General features: G+C 46.6%; 1 protein-coding gene across 1 annotated transcript in view; it reads right to left on the bottom strand.

The window, feature by feature from the left end:
* LOC144151723 (venom metalloproteinase BumaMPs1-like) overlaps positions 1 to 22,898 on the bottom strand; it is a 191,101-nt gene that overhangs the window by 8,528 nt on the left and 159,675 nt on the right. The gene's annotated exons all lie outside the window — the stretch shown is intronic.

Raw genomic sequence — 22,898 nt, 5'->3', positions numbered from 1 at the left:
ATCTTCTAGAAGCAAAAACCCCAAAAAACACAAGACCGAAGGTGTAAAAACATGAACAAAGGAAAAAAGTGCATTTATACATCGTAGCAAACAATGAGAGCTGAAATAAAAATCCTGGAAACGAATTCTGGAAGCATCAACCAAAAAAAGACTAAGCGGGCGGGCGAACTGTGTAATGCAGGAAATATGGATAAATGGCGGAAATAACACATTTAATTGTTATGTACAGTAAATAGGGATAATTGGGAGAACAGTATTTTGAGAAACCCCAAAACACAGGCCTATAAAAATAGAATAAAAAATGAACTGATGAAATCAACGTGGTTCATCTTGTACACCTGCTGCAAAAAAAGGAAGACTGGAGTTGAAAACGTACAAAAAATCAGCAAAAACACGAATGGAATGGACGGCTTTACTGGAGCGAGGAGGCCAAGAGGCCATATTGTAGGAAATGGGTATAATGGTACGGGAAGAGGGTTCATAGAAAGCATTTTCGCTGCACTTGCAGCGAATAAACCGCGATAAAATACATAAAGAGAACAGGGCAACCGTGTAACGCGTTGCGTGTGCTCAAAATGTGTATCTGGCGTGCATAACGTTTGATCATTTTATTAAGATAAATGTAGATAATTTGTCGTGCAGGATTACTCATAATAAAAAATACAAAAATGGAGCTGAAAAGAATTTATTAAATGAACTTATTAAATATCCTTAAAGCGAGGAGCTAAATAAAATTAACACCGCACAACAACGTAGAAAACAAAAAACGGGCGGAGCTTGCGACGCCCCTGATGTGCAGACAAATGTATAACTGGCGAATGTAATACATTTCAACTGAAAAACGGACTTTGTGCGCGGGAAAGAAAAGAAAATGCAGCGTATTGCCATTTATATTTGACAATAATATGGTTAAGTGTGGATATGGTGGACATTACAACTGGAAGCGATGAATTCTCTGTCCTCGTGTTGCCGTATTACCCCATTTGAGGTCAGAAATGGCGTGTGACCCCCTAGACAGTTAGTGAGAGGGAAGAGAGGGAAGGGGGTCTCTCGACGTACTGGAGGCCGCATAATACAGCCCCGTGGGTCACATTCGGCCTGCGGACTGCAGGTTGCCGGCCCCTGCAGTACAAGATAACAGAGTCCGTGGCGATCGTAAGTACGTATTTTGGTGGCGCGCCGTGTATGCAGCTGTGTTATGTTATGTAAATATAGAAGTACACATATATGGAGACAGCGAGCGTTCGATTTGGTGCTTGGTTTGCGGCCTTTATTTGCGCTTAATTTGTTCATTTGGCGCTATTGCCTCACCTACTCGCACGTACACATATACACTGCCCTTCGTAAATCGTGTGGCCTAAAACGTCAAGCAACAACCATTCATTTCGCAAATATACAAAACAAAATTTCCACTCGTTTTCAAGGCAAGGTCAGCTGAGTCGGCTGAGCTTGTCACGTCGGAATGTATACTTCCGCCGAAGCTACCATTTACAGTTACCTAAGGCTATAGGATGAGCAACGTTATGTGTTTATGCTACTTGGGAATTGTTCCTTTGTCGACCGTACGCAAGAACAAAGAACGATAATTATCCTCTGTAAGTCAGACCAGCCGACCTGGCGGTACTGTTCCACGTCGCGACGATCGCGACAGCTCGCTCAAAAGAAAGCCGATAAATCAGCTTGTTGTACCGGATCGTATTTTGTTGAGCCTCTGCAACTGATGATGATGATGATGATGATTGTGATGATGATAGCTCCTGGTTTCCCTTTTGTATCGGGGTGATGACATGTCATCTTACCAAAAAGGGCAAATATACCCACGTTTTACACTCTTGGTTTAATACTAGCGCTGCTTGGGGCAGGCACAAAAAGCTTATTAGGCACAAAATGCTTTTTTTTTCCTTTTTGCAGGTGGTAACTGTCCTAGGCAATATTCCACTCTCTGCTTTTCATCCGCCAGCATTTCAATCTTCTTTTCGTCGCCTGGACAGCCTTGAAGTTAACTTCCTCTGTGCTACCCTTAAATCCTAGGGTTTCTGGAAGCCGAATATTTCCCTCAATTCCCTCATACCATATACCCTCACATTCAAACTCAATCAACGCCGCCTGTATTAACATTGCCTGACGCGTCACGCGCTTTTCAATGGGAAGGGTAGGGACGCTTAGTTGAGGCACTGATCCGCTATGTGGCGCGTGCCGGCGGACATCTCGCCTTACGTCACTGCTCGCGAGTCGCGAACGCTGCACCCACTTCTACGACGTGTGTCTGTCAGCTTACCTGTTGGGCTTCAAGGGCCGTTTCGCTTACATCTTAGCCGCGACGTGGCGCTAGTTCTGTGGCGCAATGGGGATCTCGTTCAACGTGTCGCTCGCTTCATACTTGCTGCATTTTTCCAAAGATAAAGACGGAGGCGGACTGAAATAGTGTACGAACATACTGATTATCAGGTAGACATATAGCTAACAGAAAAACGATATTTTCGGATGGGGCAGCCATTATTTTACTGATATTTTTCTTTCTGGAGTATTTAGAGAAGAAAAAATTGTGTGCACGTTTTTTGTTCAGGCGCTCACTTCTACGATTACTTTCCAATAATATCACGTGCTTGTAAACTTCAGAAAATTATAGGAAACAAAAGGGTAAGCAGCTGGGATCCCACCACGCTGTCCGGCGCTTCTACAGCACAGTCCTCAATTTTAGAAGTGCGTACCGATGCGGAGTGCCAACAGCGGGGTCAAAACAATACCTAAATGCGGAGGTGATAGAGGTGGGATGCCCCACTCAGAAAATTTCAGGGCCTGTGATCCGAGTAGATAAGCGCGCAAAGCCGGCATGAGCCTGTGGCAGCGCAAGGGATTTTGCTTCGTGACAAAGGAAGGTTTATCAGTGACAGACCAAGACAGACAGGCATGGTGAAAAACAAGAAGGCGTAGGAGCGCCGCCTCGGGAACGCTAAACAAACTTTCCACTATTTTGCATAGTTTCTGAGAAGCGGCGCTGGCTGGCGGACACGAAAGCACGCTGGAAGGCTACGGAGCGGGAAAGGGTAGGAGAGAGCAACAGGAGAGTGGCTGTTTGGCCATTTTTCGCTCACGCGTTAGGCAATGTTTATACAGGCGGCGTTGACTCAATGTACCGCATAGTTTCTGTTTCTTTTCCGCAGACCACGCACACCCTATCATTTTGTGAGTACCCCACAAAACTCTAAGTTCGCAAGCAACGTGCTCTAGCCTCAAAAAGCAAAGCACCGCCCTTGGAATTAGCGTAGAAACTTTCCTTTCTGATGCCGATTTCTCCGCCCTGTGCATCTCTAACGACGTTTAACTTCCATTTTATCCCCTCCATTTAACCGTTTCTGTCTGCCTTGCCCCTTTTTTGGTTACCTTGGTTGTTTTAGATTCTCCACTGTTCTTTCCGTATTTCGTCGTTAGCCTTCTAGTCTTCCATAATCACTGCGTGTCCACGCGTTCCAAGTAAAGGTACCCAAACACCTTAGCAGCCCAGCTACGTTGAAACTGCAAATAACTACTTTAACGTCTATTTTATCTGGCATGCAGTCATTCCAATGCACCACAACGCGCTTAAATATGTACAAAAAAATTTCGCTCCGGCTTGTAATTGAAAACACATGGAGGGCGGCAAGGTTTGTCTGGTTTTGTACTACCCAGAGGTGTCGGACATGAGGGGGTGCTGCATGTCGCCAAAACTCCAGCGCAGGAGCCCTATAGTACCCCTAGTTCGTTTGAAAGAAGGAGAAAGGAGAGCCGTGGTTTGAAAAAATAACACCTGTTGAGAGATGTTTCAAATATTTTGGAGCCCCAATTTACCGCATGTAGTGAGGTAAGGTGACTGTGAGAGGGAAAGAGGTTCCCAGCCTGCACCACATATGTATCGCAGGGAGAGAAAGGGAACGGGAGGGGGTAGAAATATGGGTTGAGGTAGTGGTACAAAGGTGGTTGGGGCAGGAAAAGGAAGGGGTAATGGGGAAGAGAAGATAGATCAGCGACCACCGCCCGGGAACGGGAAAACTATCACCGGGCTTTTTTTTTGAACATGAAAGGAAAATTTCCTTGTTTGAAACGAAAAATCAGAAAACTCTACAAGTATTAAAAGAAAAACAACAAACACTAAACCTTGAGAACACTTGGTTCTAAAAATTCATCTTCACTGTTGACTTGGATCCTTGGTAGACGTCTTGTCTTGTTTGTTCTTGTTGATCTTGAACTTTACTTGATTCTTGATTCTTTGATCTTGGTTTGTTGATCTTGTTCTTCATGATTTGTTCGTGACCTGACTTGACCGGGTATATAGATCTGTTACCTCTGATGGTTTGTGATTATGTGTTGTTGGTGTTCTGCTTGGTTTCCTTGTGTTGTTATGGTGTAAGAAGGGAATGACTGGAGATGTGGGCGAAGGAAGCCTCACCAACATGGCGTTTCTGCTCTATCCCATCTTTATATCCCATCTTTATATTGTCGTGATTTGTCGTCTTGGTGTTCTGTATGTTTATTCTATTCTTATGCTTGTAGAATTAATTCGTTAATTTTTAAAACCATATCTTCTAAAATTAATCTTGTATCCTCTTTGTTAATTATTTCCAGTTTTCTGTTCTCTAAGTGCTCTCCTAGTTTGTTAACGAGTCTTTTCCTTGCATTTATTAAGAATGGGCATTCTGTTAGATAATGATCAAAGTTCTCTATATCCTTGCTACACTTGCATGTAGATGCCTGTTGTGGTGCAGGTTGTTTTTCTGGATGAGGAGGTTAAAATCTACCGGGCGGCAAGAGTAGAGACGATTTGGCTACGGACAAGGACCAAATTATATTGACGGGACAAATTACAAAATAACGCGCACAAATGAAATCCAGCTAATCTAATGACAACAGTCCTATGGTAGCAAAGTCCCCTGCGAGAAGTCCCACTCCAAATTGTTCGCGCTCACGTGTAGGTCACAGTTGGTGAGTTGACTCGGTGCGCAAGGCTCGGTGCGCTGGGCTCGGTGCCCTTGTCGATGCCGGTGCTGTGCCCGATGAACAACACGTCGTATTCGGCCGGGGTGTTCTGTGGACCGTCTCGTCTGGAAGAGACCAGGTGTTGCTCGGTGTGAAGATCTCCTGAGCGTTGACGCCCAGCTGAGAGCTTCCAGCAGGGATGTGCGGCTCCGGGACGAAGACCCCGTAGGCGTTCTCGCCCAGCCGAGAGCTTCTGGAACCACCTGCTTCCTGCCTCCAGCGCTCGCCACCTCTTCTTCCTCCTCCTCTTTGCCTCTCGCGCCCTGCTTCCGCCTCCGCACACACCTCGTCTTCCTCGCTTCGACCTGCCGACCCCTGTCCGGTAAGCAGCGCCTCCTCACACCTGTGTTATTCTGAATCTTGAAAAATAAAACGGGAATCTACCATGCCCTGTCAGGGCTTGGGAAGAGTAGAAGTTTGTAGGAAAGGGGTCCGGAATTAGATTTACGTTCTTAATCCACCTATAAGTATAACTTGTTTTGCCATCTTTATTCCACACCTTATTCCACTCCTGGTTTAACTTGGAATATAAATATTTCGAAATGAATGATTTTGTTATTGAAACATAAGTTGGTTCTCCGTTTCTTGCGGCTTCTTTCGCCTATTCATCTGCAAAGTTATTGCCTACTGAGGAGCTGTGTGCTTTTACAAAACTGAGTTTTATACTTACTGCTGCATTCTCTCTAAGAACTAGTTTTAATTCGTTAATTAGTGGATTTGTGTTAAGTGGGTTTTTTAGTGCTTGGTGTACCGACCAACTATCGGTAAATAGTTGATGGCTATTGTTTACTTTGTTATTATGAATTCTATTGCCTTTTTAATGGCTATTAGTTCAGCTTTGTAGTTGGAACTGTATTCTGGAAGCTTAAATTTTTCCGTTCTTGCTGTTTGGTTGTTATTGTTAAATATTACAAACGCTGCTCCTACTTCTTTTTCCGTCTTTGAACCATCCGTATATATACGGTAGTCTACTATTTCTTCTGTAGGAGTGATTATAATGCCGCTTTTATTTGCTGGGTGATCTGTCCAGATATCGTATTTTTTCATGATTTGATTACTTGTGTATAGCTTGTCGTCACATGAAAATGTTTTGTCCTATTTTAGTACTTCATACTGTTTAATTTCTTTTTCAATTGTTAGAATCACTGGCGGGATTTTTGCCATAATGTTTAAGGACAGGTTTGATGTTGTTTTAAAAGCTTTCGTTATCATTAGTAACGGTAACCTTTGGATCACCTGTAGTTTCCTTAAAATAGTTACCTTCCGAGTGTACCACACCGGTGCTACGTAGGTAAGGATTCTTTCAATGCCTCTCTTATACATAACTCGCACTAATTCTCTTTTTGACTCTTGTCGTCGTTTAGCGTCCTGTTCAGATTGTATGTTATCTTAGCTATTTTTTTTCTTTTAAATATTTTAGATGAGGTAAAAATGTTAACTTATTATCTATTATTACACCGAGTAACTTCATTTCGTTGACTGCTCTTATTCTGCTTGAACCTATTTGGAGTATAGGTGGATGCGTTCCATACTGTTTTCCTATTATCATTGCTTGTGATTTGTCATTATTTATTGTTATTCCTTTGCTTACAGCCCAGTAATTAGTTATTTTTAATACTCTGTTTGGTTTTTCTTCTGCATCTTTTCTTGATTTAAACTGAACGATGATTACTATATCATGTGCGAAAGCTTAGATGTGGGTTTCATATGGGAGTTCTTTACCTAGTAAGTCAGCTATGGTAATATTCCAGTAAAGTGGGCTAAGGGGTGAGCCTTGTGGCGAGCCCACGTCTAATGGTTAATAACCTTAATATTGTCAGATTCGTAGTCAATCTTCCTCCTTGTAAGTAGACTATGGGTCAGTTTAATTAAATTACTGTAACATTTGTATTCTTCTAGTTTTTTGTTACTATAACTTGGTTAATAGAGTTGAATGCGTTCTTAATGTCCAAAGATACGATTCAGGTGTTGGTTTTGTCTAGTTTCGCTCTTGTAGCCCTCTTTTTTATTTCTTGCAAAGCCTCCATTGTTGATGTATTATGAGTAAAGCCATACTGATATTTATTAAAAAGCTTATTTTTATAGAGGTGGTAATATAGTCGGTCCTTAAGTAACTTCTCCAGAACTTTACCTAGGATGGAATTAATAGCTATTGGGCGAAATTTACTTTCCTCGCATGTCTGGTCTGGTCTTGCTTTGGGGATAAGTATTACCTTTGATTCCTTCCATCTTTCTGGAAAATAACCGTTTATAAAGCAGGCATTAAATAAATTAAAAAAAAACTGCTTGTGTTTCCTGAAGATTGCTTGGATAACAGTGGTTTTAAGCTTGTCCGGTCCTGGTGTTATATCTTTCCTAAGGTTATTCACAGCTAATGTTGCTTCTAATTCGGTAAATGTGGTGTCGCTACTTCCAGGGTGTTCTCCGTCCCCTGGAGATTCCGTTCGACTACTACTAGTATTCTTATCCTCTGTTCGTTTCACCGTCTGGTGCTCCTGGACTTGTGGTGTTTGTTCTGGGTACAGTTCACTTAGTAAGTATTCTATTGCCTCTTCGAGAGTTTTTGTTATCTCTCCATCTTCTTTTACTATGCTCTCAAAGGTTACTTTAGTCTTTAACTGATTTTGTGCGATTTTGTATGCCAAGTTGAAAGGATTTTTTGTTAATTTTGACGTTAGTGCTTTCCAACTATTCTTTTTTGCTAGCTCTATCATGTTGTTATAGCATTCGTGCTCTTTTAGTATTCCTTCTTATACTTCTCTTTCATGTCTCCTATAGCTTTTTGATATCTTCTCCTATATGCCCTTACTCTTTTGCATTCAATCTCTAACTCCATGTTCCACCAAGGGTTGGGTTTTTGTTTGGGTGGTTTTTTCTTTTTACTGTACTTCACTCTCAGTATGTCAAGCTTGTTATAAAATGTATTAATTACGTTTTCTATTGCATCTGCCGTTCCAATCCTATTTTGTACTTTTTCGAACCATACGTCGCTTCCGATTTCATCTACCATTCTAGCTTCACCTTTTAACGCTAATCCATAGACTTCTTCTATTCTGACATTTTCGATTATAGTTCTTATATATCTGTGGTCACTATTATTGAAAGTCTTTAATACCTTCCACTCCTTAATATCTCTCGCTAAAACTGCGTTAACTATTGATAGATCTATCCACCTTCTTGCCCTACTTGTCTTAAATGTGGGGGGCGAATCTTTCTTATTTAGTAATGTTAAAGCATTAGTGACGATAAGCTCTAAAACTCTTTCCCCTCTTTCATCAGTTGTCTGGCTGCCCCAGATTTGATTTCACGCGTTAAAGTCTCGACCTATTAATACCTCTACCGACCTATGTCTTTGTACTATTTCTTCCATTTTTGAAAGTTCTCTGTTGATGTCTCCGTTTGGTGGGCAGTAACAACTTATTATTAGTATTTCTCTGTTCCCCTACCGCTTGTAGTACCACTTCGTGGACGAAAATCAAAGCATACAGGTGCACGAGTTCACTCCTAAATTGCTTTTCTTCCACGGCGCCGCGCTACCCGCCTAAACAAACCATAAGTAATCGCGAAGCGACTGGCCAATACAATTGCTATTCCTGTTGGAACTTTTTTTCCCCGAAGACAAAGAAGTGATCGCAGATGGTAGTAGAAGAGGACGATGAGGTAAGATGGCGGTGATCGGACGTACTCGGTGTGGGATCTCATGTAAAAACAGTTATTTTCCTTTACCGAAGGCGTTGTAGTCACGACAAAGTGGTGCCGAAATCCGGCGGGATCAACGAACAATGGTATGTACCTCCACGGTTGCGACCAATGCCTGAAAAGAACTGAAACCGCTCTCATCATGACTGAATACCGAACAAAGCCTACTGGAGATAAGCTATACCGAAAACGAAGTGTTCAACGCTCTACAATAACGAGACTGATCTCCCAAGTGAAGGCTGCCATTTTCAAAGCGGACACAACCGATGAAGAAATTTGCGTCATACGCCAACGCCTTGACTACGTGTCCGGACAACTACGGAACACCGACCGTGACATCATCGTCACATGGCAATCGATTTTAAAGAAAGCAATGCAGTGCCCACGAAGCGAGCTTTGGAGTGTTTGCTTCAAATATGGCAAAGTAGCGTCGCAGTTTCTCATCCGCACCAAATCATGCAACTTCAATTGCCCCAGTGACGCATCACGGGTCAACACATTTCTTAGAGCCTCAAGCCACTGCATGAATGCATCCACTGGTATCGAGGACTCTACCGACAACACCGAGATGCATGGAAAAACGCCGAAAGCTACCTTTGAACCTGAACTGGGAGCTCAAGGTATGCCTGCAGAGAAAGGTGTATACCTTTACGCTGTGCTTTGCCTCAATGGACAAACCACCAGAGAACAGAATTCGTCAACGAGTTATACCCCAGCCCAAACTGGAAACATTGCAGCTAACCACGTCTCCCCAAGGCAGTTGTGGCTTCCAGCTTACCTAAAAGTAGGCGCATGGAAGGAAGCCCTGCCGAAAAGAGCGGGGGTGAATGAAATACGAAAAGACAAGAGGAGGCATAACAAAGACATCGATGTCATCGCAAGATTTACTTTTGAGCTCTCTCTGTACCGATGCACGAACATGAAACCAAAACTCGCGTCACACATGGCGTGCTCGGCGGACATTGGGGTCATCACGACCATGACCGCTTCCATTCTCCAATAAAGGGCAACAACCGAATGAAGGCTTGTCATGCTGTTCGACATACTTGAACATATAGGCGAAAGAACCGTCAGCGAGGCTACAGTCTGCTCGGAACGACTCGAAACGGACCATGCAGCAAACCACAGCGCTGGTGGAAGTACAGACGCAAAGACAGGTGCTAGGACTATCTCCTACGCCTCACTGTTTTTTTTTCGCCGCGGGGGGAGGTTGTTGGAACTTTTTTCCCCGAAGACAAAGAAGTGATCGCAGATGGTAGTAGAAGAGGACGATGAGTAAAGATGGCGGTGATCGGACGTACTCGGTGTGGGATCTCATGTAAATACAGTTCTTTTCCTTTACCGAAGGCGTTGTAGTCGCGACAATACCGGTAACGTTGCGCTCAATCACCCAACCTGCCTTCCAGCGCTGAGGACACTGACGACGCTTGCCAGTAAGTCTATGGCTCTCGCACTTCTCGTGAATTAGAATCAGTTATCATCCTTGCTAGGACTGACGTGTTCTTTGATGATTTTCGAAAGGCTCCTGGCATGCTTAGAATTTTTATTTCTTGTGCTATCTGTGGCGAACCGTTAATGTCAAGTCCAGTAAGACCCTGAACGTCTACGGCGAAGAGAAAGGGGCGCCCGTTAAAAGAGAAACGCGCCATTTTGTATAAAGTTCGGAAAAAGATCAAGAAGATTTACATTGGGCGCTAGTATATCATTGCACAGTCGAGTTCTGCGACCATCGTGGAAAATTCCAACAAAATTGATGCCGCTTAAGAGAGTGTTGTTGCCAGCGGGGAGCGGAAATGAATTCACGCTGTGTCTTATGCCGACCTGAAAGAGGGCATCTGCAAATTGTTTGTAGACGCCCCCGCGAAGAATGCGGCGCTGAGTGGGCCGATCCTGCTACCAACGGCCAGTAGTTTGTGGATCATTCATGGTTACAACGACATCAAGCCGGGCAACGGATGGCTGCTGCGGATCAAAGAAGGGCACGGCATCACGTGCAAAAGCATTGTGGGTGAAGCTGCGTCCGTCCACGTTGGATAGAGAAGCACAGCGGCCGCACCTTCGAGACTTATGCTGAGAGGCAAAAATACAACGCCGATGAAACAGGGTGTTTTTTCGTTACTTTCATGAAGAACTCTTGCGAGCGAAGGCAAACAAGTATATGGGAGGAAAAAAGAGCAAGAACCCCATCACATGGTGTTGGTGTGCGCCAACACGGATGGCTCAGACAAGCGGAACCTCTTAGTTATTGGAAAGTCTAAGACTCCGCGCGGCTTGGCGAAGTTGGTGTCAATTCCAGTAGTGTACACTCACGACTCTAAGGTGTGAATGACAAGGGAGATCTCCGGCAAGTGGCTGGTTGACTTCTGCGATTAGAGTCCTGCAGAGAAGCGTTCTGCTGTAACTCTACAATTTCAGTGCACACCATGTCAACGCCCATATAAGCTCAAATTGTGTAAACTGCGCTAAGGGAGACGCCAACCAGAGTGAGGTACACAAGGACAGGCGCAGTCCTTGTGTAGCAGGTGTAAACTGCACTAAGGAAGACGCCACACAGAGAACGGTACATAAGGACACGCGCAGTTCTTGTGTACCTTGCGCACAAGGTACACAAGGACTGCGCTTGTCCTTATTAACCTCACTCTGTGTGGCGTCTTCCTTAGCGCAGTTTACACCTATTGAAAATATGCAAAGACTAGCCCGACAACAAGTCCTTCTAAAGCCCATTTAAGCGCTGTAAAGCTCCTCTTTCTTCCTCAATACACTACCGCCAAGCTACAGCCGATGTACCAGGGAGTACTAGCAAACTTCAAAGTCCACTATCGCCGCCGTGTCCTCGAGCGTCTCCTCATCGACGTACGGTCCGCTAGCAACTCAGCAGACTTGAATGTGCCGCTGGTGAAGGCAATATTTTTTATTTTAGAAGCGTAGCTTGGAGGGATGTGAAGTCGCAGACTATACTTCACTGCTTCCGTATAGCAGGTTTCTCGCGGTGTAGCAGCGGTGCAGGAGACGAAGAAGCAGCAGGTTACATCGCTGACGCAGCAGGTGGTGCCGCGGCTGCCATTAGCCTAGGGAAGCTTCGAGGGTCTGCTAGCGCTGCAAATCTTGTACCACGTGGCTTCAACGCCATGGATTTTGCCCTCCCTGACGAAGACGTCGTAGCGACTGAGGAACTCTCGATCGATGAGCTCGCCAGCGGTGTTTCTGACAAGGAAACGATCGCCGATGACGGCGCCCGGGACTTCGAAGGTGACGCCGGTGACGCACCTCAGACGCACCTCCGGTGCACCTGTTGCACCCATTGACACGTTGCGTATGTAACTGAGTTCAGAAGCGAAGGTTGGCTCACACTTGGACGTTATTGACGCCGCTGGTTGAAAACGTGCGCTCACGAAACATGTGCAGGGTACCCTCGACCACTTTTTTGAGAAAATGTAAATGAATGAACATGCTTTATTTAAAGGAGGCACAAAGTCCTTTTGGGGAAGGAGGTAAGTGGGGAGGGGATGAAGAGGGATGCCACTAAAGTTAATTGTGGGATCATAGGTCCTTTCGTGGGCGTCTTCGCTCTTGTGGGCCGCCTAAAAAAACACATGGTCAGGCCCGCTCTACACTGCTTTGTAGAGACCACTCTATAGTGCGTATCGCCCTATTGCTCCGAGTAAGGATGCGTTACTCCGGCGTAGCTATAGGTGCGCGTCAGCGGCAGATGGATTTATCAAGCAGGGCGCTTCTGCCCTTGACGAATGTCGTACAGTGCCATATTAAATGATATAGGGTAGGCGTTGCAGCCGGCACAAAAAAAGGTACACGTGGGTGCCGATGTGAGGGAAGTGGCGCCGTTATACCATTTTCGGGTTACGTCAGGGGTATATGCCGCGTTTGCGTAGGCCTTGTTAATAAAGATTTCTTCTTGCCGTCTGAGGGGGATTCCCGCAGGCAGCAAGCCCTGAGGGGTAATATCTTGGAGCCGCTTACGGCTTTCTTGTTGGAAGCGTTGGCGGTGCAAATACCATGTTACTGGAGTAGGCGCCGGCGGAGGGTTGGAAATCATGGGAGTAGGGGTTAGGAGGCATTCTCTTCTAGCATCGTGGGCTTGCTAATTTCCATCTGCTCGAACCGTGTGCCCAGGGGTCCAGGCAAGTCGAACAATCGTGCCTTGTAGCTGGAGGGTCTGTATTAGGGCTATGATGTGATTGGCAGTTGCATTCTTAGTGTAGGCATTGTTGAGATCCTGTAATGCTGTATGAGAGTCCATAATTAGTCTGAACTTGGTAACGTTAGTTGGTGCAGAGTTGCAGTTGTTGTAGCGCCCAGAGTATTCAAAGAAGCTCAGCTTCTTTGGCGAGGCCGTACGTGTGCGCAATTTGGCGGCGGCCATTGAGGGCAGGGTGTTCAGGGCATACCCAGGAAATGGCCGCTTGCGCCGTGTCCAGTGAGGCATCTGTGAATTTTCTTTCTTTCTCATACTGTTTTCCCGTGAATTCCGCGGTTTTGTGTAAATGCTACAGTGTTGTTCCCGAGTATGTCAAAGGTTTTATCAACCTTTTGATTTTTCCTTTCCTATTATTGTTTATATTTAGTTGATGTGTGTATTTCAAATATGGAAATATGTTTCTTATGCGTAAACTCCTGCTGCATTGCCTGTAGAGTGTTTGACCCACCACTCCTCTCTGCAATGCCCATGTGCCTCGAGAGTAAATAAATAAATAAATTGAGACGTCCCATTCATCAGGACCTCTGTCTTGCTTAAGTTTGCGTATATATTGTTCCCGTACAGCCGTTTATCGTCTTGGGATTGGTTTACGGCGCACGCCTGCTCAACGATCCCAGGGTCGGATTTAAGGGGGTATTTGCGCGGGGTCGACTTCTCATCGTCTGAGTGCTTGGCCTTGCGGTGTGAGGTCAAGGTGTTGCTGGTGCCTAAGTTGCGTTTCCTCCACTATGCTGGTGAGGGGCGGCAGTTGAGCGGCCTGTTCGAGGATATCAATGCGGGTGTTTTTTAGGAGCCCGGTGAATGTGCATGGTACAGGACATTCAAGTCCCGTATATGTTTTTTGTGACAGAATGTATGCTGGTATTCCATAAGTGATTCTGCCGACCGCCACCGCTAGATCAGGCGTAAGACGGGCCCGTTGGCTGGATACGCCGAACTTGCTTGATATGCTTGAAATTAGGTGAATTGTCTGTAAATAAAAATATCTGTAGGTTATACTTGATGCTTGCACTTTTTAAGTCCATATACAGCGAAAAAGCGGCTATAGCGAAGTAATTTTCTATTCCCGCCGATTTCGTTCTAACCGGGCTAAACTCTAATGCATTTGGACGTTTAACACCGGATACCAGACAAAGCAATTGCGTGTAACAGCCCAACATGCTGTTTCGTCTGTTCAAGCGTATCTTGCAACAGTAGGGCTGACATTATCCGAGGATAAATCGTGTTTTGTTTTATTTCCTGGTGTACGACGCAGGTCTGCGCGTCTTATTATAGAAATGATTGGCATCTATATCGCCAAGCTACTCATGTACGATTACTGGGAATTGTTCTCGACCATAGGTTGAATTGGCGAAAGGCCGTGGACTTTATGGTTTCCTCTGTGGCGCTCAGACCTAATGTACTGCGAAGAATTGCCGGTGTGACGAGGGGAAGCACCCAGTCTTTATGGTCAAGTTGCACGAAGCCTTGATCTTGAACCGCAGGCTATATCAGCTGCCTCTCATATCGCCTTAAGAGACACAATGCGAGCGGTTGGAATCCTTACACAGAAAAGGGCTTAGGCTGTCTCTTGGCATTCCTTAAGCCGCTGGAAACAATAAGATCCTCCAAGAGGCGCAGTCAACACCTATTCGTCTTCAAGCGTCTCAACGTTTGATTACTCGAGTGTTGCGCCTCGGTGAAAGAAGTGCCGGATTAGCATTACTGCGGCGGAAGGGTAGAGTCTCGTGCTCATGCAACCCTAAATACTCTTGGAGTGCTGTGTCCCAAATGGCCTGGGAAAAGGGCTACTTTGGAGCAGTCTTGGTCCCACGAGAGTGTGGATTGTGCGTCGACCATCCCTCATACGTGCTCGAAGCTTTGTGCACCTATTGCTGAAGAACGATCACTGGTGCTGGAGCATTTAGAATGGAAACATTGTGACCCTCTGCACATATACACTGATAGATCAGTTGACGCAAAAAGTGGGGTGTGCGCGGCGGCTTTTTTCATACCCAGTTTTGTGGGCTGTCATGGTGACGCCTCTGGTTTCATCTACAGGGACTGAGTGTGTTGCTATAGAAGCTGAGCTGCGCAAACTATCCTCGTTTGAAAGGCAAAAAGTCGCAATATTCAGCGAGTCAAAGTCAGCCTTTCACCTGTAAACCGGAGCATACCCGTTGAAAAGACCTGTAAGCGATCCCTAGTAGTACTAAAGTGGCTCAAGCAAAAAGGCTTCACCGTGCAATTCGAGTGGATCTCGTCGCACGTCGGTATAGCGGAAAACGACCATGCTGACAGCTTAGCCAAGGACGTCTTATCGTTTACAAAGATGGTGCAAATGCGGTGCGATTTCCAACGCATACAGAAAGAGACCGTTCGCGAGCACTTTATGCAGCTGTGGCGACCAGTACGTTAACCAGTCGTGACGAAAGGCTTGAAGAGAGCCGAAGCCTGCCTCCTCCACCGAGTAAGAACAGACTCAGCCCGTACACCAGCCTGGCTACATAAAGTAAACATTATTTCATCCCCTTTGTGCCCCTCGTGCACTGTGACTGGTGCATTGATCACTTCATTATGAACGCTCCAAAACCAACTCTGAGCGGACAAACTTTAGATGCGGTGCCTCTGTTGCTTCCGGGGATGTCACTTGTCCGTGCCCCGTCCACAGCACCTCTGATGATGATTGTGGCAGGATGCCCCTACGGATTGGCCAACCAAAAAATTCATCATGAGATTGCTTCGCATTCAACCACCATTGTCATCTTCCTGTAGGGGAACCGCTGAAGAAGAAGAAGGAGAAGAAGACAAAGGTGCGAAGAGGAGGGTGTGTACGCTGCTCTCAGCCGGTGCACAACGTCAACAACATTTACCTCACCAACGCTTAGATGCGAAGCAAGTCACTTGTCCCTGCCCCGTCCGCAGCGCCTCTGATAATGACTGTGGCAGGATTCCCCTGGGGATTGGTCAACCAAAGAATCCATCATGAGATAGCTTCGTGTTCGACAACCGTCGTCATCTTCCCGTAGGGGAACCGCTGAAGAAGAAGGAGAAGATTAGATGCGAAGCATCTCTTGCTCGGGGGGATGTCCCGCGTCCATGCCCCGTCCTCAGCGCCTCTGACGATGATTGTGGCAGGATGCCCCTAGGGATTGGCGAACCATAGAATCCATCACGAGATAGCTTCGCGTTTAACCACCGTCGTCATCTTCCCGTAGGGGAACCGCTGAAGAAGAAGACAAAGCTGCGAAGAGGTGGGCGATTGCCGCTCTGCAATCTCTTCGTGTCCTGATCTTTCGTATCAAATTTCTACGCTATCCCCGTGCATCATTCTGCTTCAGGAAACGCGGCTATCTCCTTCAAAATCTTTCGCTGTTCGCAAATTCAGATCGTTTCGCTTGGATCGCCAAGGTAAGGGAGGAAGGTTGCTAATTTTAGTTTCAACCGCCTTTTGCCACAGGACGTCAATCTCGTTCACGTTGTCGACAGGTGACTGCGAAATCCTCGGGGTTGACCTCTATTTGCCAAATACTGCTCCCTTATCTGTGATCAACGCATAGTTCCCATCTGGAGTAATATCTAAGATACCATTGGACGCAGCCCTCGCTTCCTGCAAACCCCACAGCGTGCTAGCAGGTGATTTCAACTCTCACCACGTATCCTGGGACTTCCGTACAGGTGCCTGTGGGCGGTGGTTGTGGGAATGGATTGGTGACAACAAGAAGGCATGCTACAATTCTGTGGGGCAACTTGCGGGAGGGGTCAATCCCGCTCGGCTGTGGATTTGACTCTTTCAAACCCATGCCTCGTAGTCAATTGGGAAACAATCTCGGATGCAACCAATAGTGATCATGTTCCTGTGCTTTTCGAAATTTTATGCCCCGTGCGTACTCCCAGAAGCAAAATACACGCATTCGTAAATATGAACCGCTTTGCTAAGGAATTACAAGTTGCCCTGTCTACGATGGCCCAAGGGGATGACGAGCATACGGCCGCGTAGGTTTTAAATTCGATTAACGATGCAGCCGTGAGTTCCAAATTCACAGTCTCGGTAACTAGGGATAGGATCATCCCGTGGTGGAGCGAGATGTGTACATGTGCACACAGACGCAGAAAGGCTGCGTGGAAGAGACCGCTCCGCAATCAGCGGCCTGCGAACTGGAGTATCTTCAAATTCATCCGCGCTGTATTTAAGCGGACTATCAATAAGGCAAAAGAGGAGTATAAGTCGCGCCACTATGCTTTACTCTCAGACCCACAGAAAAAGAGAAACCTGTTTTGATTTTTGCGCAGGTCCGAAAGTGTGGCTCCTCCAGAGCAAAACTTTGACTCAGTTATCAGCTCCCTGGATGAAACCGAGGATATTATTAACCAGATTGAGCAGGTATTACATGCACGTTTTACTTACATGCGGCCTTTCGGTCGACGGTTGCTCTCCGATCGCGCTTGAACCCCCCTCAGCGTCGCATCACACCAGGGTTCCCGCGAGGGGAGGTGGGGGTAATTTTGTTTCAGATTTTCTTGCGCGAACTTACCCGCGCGTCACGATTGGGGGCGCATTAGAATCGCGCAAATACGGTGTTCTCCTCGCGGCCCGAGGACTCAGCCCGACAAAAGAGCTAACTAACCCCTGCCGCCGGGTCGACTGGACTCGCCCCGACGGCTCCCCGACCCCACATGTCCGCTTATACATGGGGAGGGGGGTTGGTAGTGGAGGGGGGGAAGTCCAAAAAACCTGTTTATTTCGACTCAACGCGCCCTATGGGTTTTTCCTTTGGGGAGCGCGGCTCCCGTCTGGCCCGCCTCGAAGCAACGAGCCCAATTCCGGAACCAAAGCGCCGTAGCGTGCCCCGGAGGACCATCGTCTTGCTCTTGCAGTTACTAGGCCAGGACTGCGACGTTTGTAGCGCCACCCCCGCTGCCCTTTGTGGACACCGGCATAGTGGAATGTTGGAAAGCCAGGCTCCCGCCTTAAGACTCTTTGGAAGGACGCGCGCAGTTAGGGCAATAAAACGCCGTTTCGGAGTTGAGTGCCCCGGGGCTACCGTGTTACGCTTAGAGTGCGTAAGCCTTGCAGTCCAAAACGAAGTTTAAGTACAGGACCTTAAGACCCACGAGAAGCAACCAAAAAGCCAGCCGCTGTACAGAAGCGATGCGAGCCGAGTCACTCGGCCGAACCAACTAGACGCGAGGGAAGTAAGGAGCCACATCTGCAACTCAACTCCAGGTAGCCGACGGGCTCGGAGCCTCAGCGCAGGAAGTCGAAACACAGAGGTGAGTCGGCCAGCCTTCCTGCCCTTCACCCTCCCTCCTCATACAGACAAGCGCACGCAACGAAACGAATACAAGCCGATATGGCAGTCCAAGTCCTAAAAGCAGGCACTTGTGCGGAAAAAGCCGATTCCGTCAATAGCAGGGTCGTTGGCAATAAAAGAACGAGCGCTCACGCCAATCTAGACCACTTAAGTGCCGGCGGACACAAATTCGGCTGCATTTCCTACCGTAGCAGAGAGCGCAGAGCTCTTAGCAAATAGTGCACAGGCGCCTATGCAGGTCATAGAGACGTCGACACCCCTTATCGCAAGTGCAGCGCCTGAGCCGCAACAAGCAGAGAAACCTCACGAAAAACGACCCCATAGTGAGGTCTGAACAATGGAAGACCTTCTTGCGCGGCTAACCAAGCAACTGCTTGAATTTCAAGTATCCCTCGCAACCGAAGAGCAAGCCAGCAATGACCGCCTAACCAAGATAGAGGAACTCACCATCACAATGGAGGAAACTCTGGGCAAAGTGCACCAGACGCTCGAAGCCATGCAGGTTCGCATAGCCAGACTCGAGACTAACTCCACCCTCGAAAGCTCAACGATAAGCCGCTTCACATCAAAACAACGCCTACACCCTGTAGCCTCAACGGAAAAAACGGTAGCAACAGTGGGGACAACAACTAACCACAGTAGCATGCACACGCCAACCAACCCAACAAACCAGGAAGCACCGACTTGTCAATGGAACTGCAGGAGTTTCAGGAGCGATAGAAGCCTACTAACAAGATACATAGAAGCAATGCAACGAAACCAAGACACAATATTGTCACGAAGTCGTCTGCAAGGAAAACAAGTTTTCTTGGAGTGAACTTGGGCTCCCCTAACAACTCAATAGCACGTTGCGCTGATGCTTGCCTCGCAAGCAGCCGCGCCGTCTTCTATATCCTGGTGGTTCGGGGGGGTCATTTCTGATGTGAAAGATGCCACGCATACGACGGGCTCGGTTCGTAGCCTTCATATTACGTAAGTGTCGGCGCTCTGTCCGAGACACCAGCAGCCGGGATTATCACGAGTCACGCACGGGCACCCACACAAAGAAGGCATCTAAGGTAACGTCATGATTACAAGGCCGAGAAGAACGAACAGCTTAAGTGGCGCAAGAGAAAATACGTCAGTCGCTGCTATTGTAGCCGACCAGTCAGATTGCACATAATAAAAATGGCAGGGAGGAACCGATGCATTCATCACGGCCGTCGTTCTGTACATAGTGTCTCAGTGTCAACCCCAAAGATTGTTGGCCCAGCATGGTGCAGCCAGAGGGTGATAACTGCTCGAGAAATCGTCGCTCCTTTATCGATGCCCTAGCGTGCGCTGCAGACAACTTTAGTATGCTCACAGCGGCCTCTGTGCGGTGCAACCTGCATATACAAAGGTGGCGAAGCAGCAGTCAACAAAGGGACATGCGCAGGTGAGCGTCGTCGAGTCGAATGCCGCAGCGTCTGCTCTGCAGGCTTTTATCTTTCGGCAAGAGTTTTTCTCGAACCATCGATTTACACGCAGAACATCGTAGATCAAAGAAGATTATTCGAGGCCAGTGACATGAGGGCGAAACGCTCTGCTTATCCGAATTAGATAACTCGTACGGCATAAAAATACAGAAAGAAACATGCGCTTCGCTTGGGACACAGATAACACAGCCGTGCGCAACCGGGCAGTAAAAACAAACCATCAATAAACAAACCTAATGCACGGTTTGCGGCGATTTTATTACAGGAGACAATGAGTTCACCAAAGATAGGAGGGTACAACACATACGAGCCGCAAGCTACCCAAGTTAATGTAGAAAGCGTTGCAACCCTGGTCAACAAAGCCCTAACTGCGGCGGAAATTACCCTATACCATGAACAGCAGTTCAGTGCCATTACAATGAAAGTACTTGGGAAGCCAATGCGCAGGGGCAAAAAGGGGCATGAACTGTACGTAGCGAATGTGTACAGCCCACCGAGAGCCTACAACGTGGACTTCAAACAACTTTTTGGAGGCACTACGGATAAGCGTGCCGTCAGCATTATAGCTGGGGACTTTAATGCCCAACACCTTGCATGGGGGTAGAAGAAAACTACCGCCAAAGGAAGGAAACGGGAAGCGCTGATCTGCAACTCCGGGTATACGATCCCCAACAATGCCAACGAATTGATTAGGGAAGGCAACTCAGTTGAACGACATACCAACGCAGAATTGACGTTGTACAAGGGAGCCTACAAGTGTAGCTGGACGAACACACGGGAAACAATAACGAGTGATCACGTCATTATCGGGACCCACTTAAGTATTTGAGGACTCAAGAAAGAGAGAAAGTCCATCCGTCTCACAAATTCGCCCAAATTTCGGCACAGCGAGGATCAGAAAACACCCCTTGAGGATAGCGATGAGTTGGTAGGACAACTGCAAGTGCGAATGGACGAAAATTCGACAGACGTCCAAGCCAACGAAGAGTACGCCGATGTGGACGCGCATCTGCTACATCTACGGGAAGCACAGAATGAACTTGTTAAGAGGTTGAAAAACAAAAACAATAAAATACTCATGCTCAGGATTCCCTGTATCTCCAAAGAAGCGCAGGATTATGCAGAGGTGCTTACACGTACCAACTGGCGTAACCTGTGCGAGAAGCTCAACGGCAACCTTAGGGACAAATTCACGTGGGCACTTTTACGCCGCCTCATACGGCAAACCATCAACGAAAGACAAAGCTAAGGACATAACTTGCCTCCTATACAGACAAAACAAAGATCTAGGGCAGACACTGGAGAACTAGCCAGCATGTACCTACCTTCCAAGGATGACCCGGAATACCGAGACTATGGAGGAGACGCAAACGATCTTCAATACTTTAAAGGTCCTATTACCATCGAGGAAATACCGGCTGCCCTGGAGTTCACGAAACGCAACACGACACCGGGACCGGACAGAATACAGTACAAGCTCATCAGAAATTGCTCGGATGAGGACTATGCCCGCCTTGCAGCCTTCATGAATCAAGTCTGAGAACAAGGATGGATCCAATCAATCAATCAATCAATCAATCAATCAATCAATCAATCAATCAATCAATCAATCAATCAATCAATCAATCAATCAATCAATCAATCAATCAATCACTCAATCAATCAATCAATCAATCAATCAATCAATCAATCAATCAATCCCTATATGCCAGTTTTTGACAGGTAAAAAGAAACTGAGGATGGCAAGAAAAAAGCAGTCATTAACGACTGCTTGACGAGCCTCCCCACCCCTACGGATAGCATACGCAACAAACTGTGCGATTTCAAGAAAAAAATTGTCATTCTTTAGAGGAAACAAAAATAGCAAGATTAATTGAGACACTCGAAACATTTGTTCACAACCAATATGTACACTTCAGAAGCATTTGTTCATACAAGGATATCACGAAATACCAGGCGAAGTGGAAACGGATACACTGGCTAAAAGAAGAAGGTAAAAAGCTTCAAAACTGTAAGAGCAAGAAACAAGACGCTTCGCGTTCGCTACCGAAGCTTTGTTCACAGACAGGCTTCCGGTTTCATTAAATATCAGGCACTTTCCATTGGAAGCAATGACAATCAATTTTGTACAAAAGTGTATTCAAACCTTATGTTACAGAGGTATTGCAAAGTGCAGTAAATACCATGCGGATCACCCGATAGCATGGAAGACGGCTCGGGTCAAACTACTACCTAAAACAGGAAAAAAATCGATCGCCACAATTTAAGGTCCATATCACTAACGTCCTATTTCGGCAAGCTCATGAAAAAGGTAATATTATTCAGGCTCACCAAGTACCTCGAGGACACGAACGCGCTTTAGCACACGCTCATTGTTTACAGAGAGAAAATCTCGGCACAGGACTGCCTTCTCCAACTCAAGGAGGATATATTGGATGACCCCAGCACTGCTGAAATCCGAACGGTACTCGCCGTAGACCTATAGAAGGCATTTGATAATGTCTCGCATCGCCTAATACTGGCGAACATGCAAGAAACAAACTGCGGCTCAAAAATTTACAACTATGTGCAGAGCTTTCTGCGTGACCGGATGACAACTCACGTTGTGACCAATCGAGTCCCGCGCAAAGCAAAGGAAGCCTCCAACCGTGGTACACCTCAGGGTTCCATACTATCGCCCCTCCTTTTTAATATCGTGATGAAGAACCTACCAGCGCAACTTAACCGCATCGGTGATATCAAGCATGCAATATATCCCGATGATATCACCATATAGACGACAAAAGGGTCCCCAGCACAAGTCGAAGAAGCACTTCAACAATTGGCCGAAGTGGTGGCGTGCTACGCAAGTCCCGGTGGCCTCGCCTGCTCTGCTTCGCCTGCTCGCCTGCTCGCAGATCTTCTCGTAGTAACTAAACACAACAGCAAACAACAAGTTCAACTGAAGGTGCAGCCGCAAAGCTGAACCATACACAAAAGCGCTCGCACAATTAAAGTACTCAGATTAACACTGCAAAGCAACGGAAAAGCCAACCCCACAATCCGGAAACTCTGAGATAACGGAAATAAGGTGATACACACGCTACGGAGAATTACGAACAGGCACTGTGGTCTTCGGGAAGCTGATGTCCTCCGCCTAAACGCAGCTCTGATTACTTCCTGGATGCTTTATCATTTACATACTAAAATCTCAAAAAATCTCATCTCAACTTAAAGTAT

Source organism: Haemaphysalis longicornis, unplaced genomic scaffold (genome assembly GCF_048455015.1).
Source record: "Haemaphysalis longicornis isolate Haplotype H1 unplaced genomic scaffold, Haemaphysalis longicornis Haplotype H1 scaffold_9, whole genome shotgun sequence".
NCBI lineage: Eukaryota > Metazoa > Arthropoda > Arachnida > Ixodida > Ixodidae > Haemaphysalis > Haemaphysalis longicornis.
This window is presented reverse-complemented; position numbering and strand designations above follow the sequence as displayed.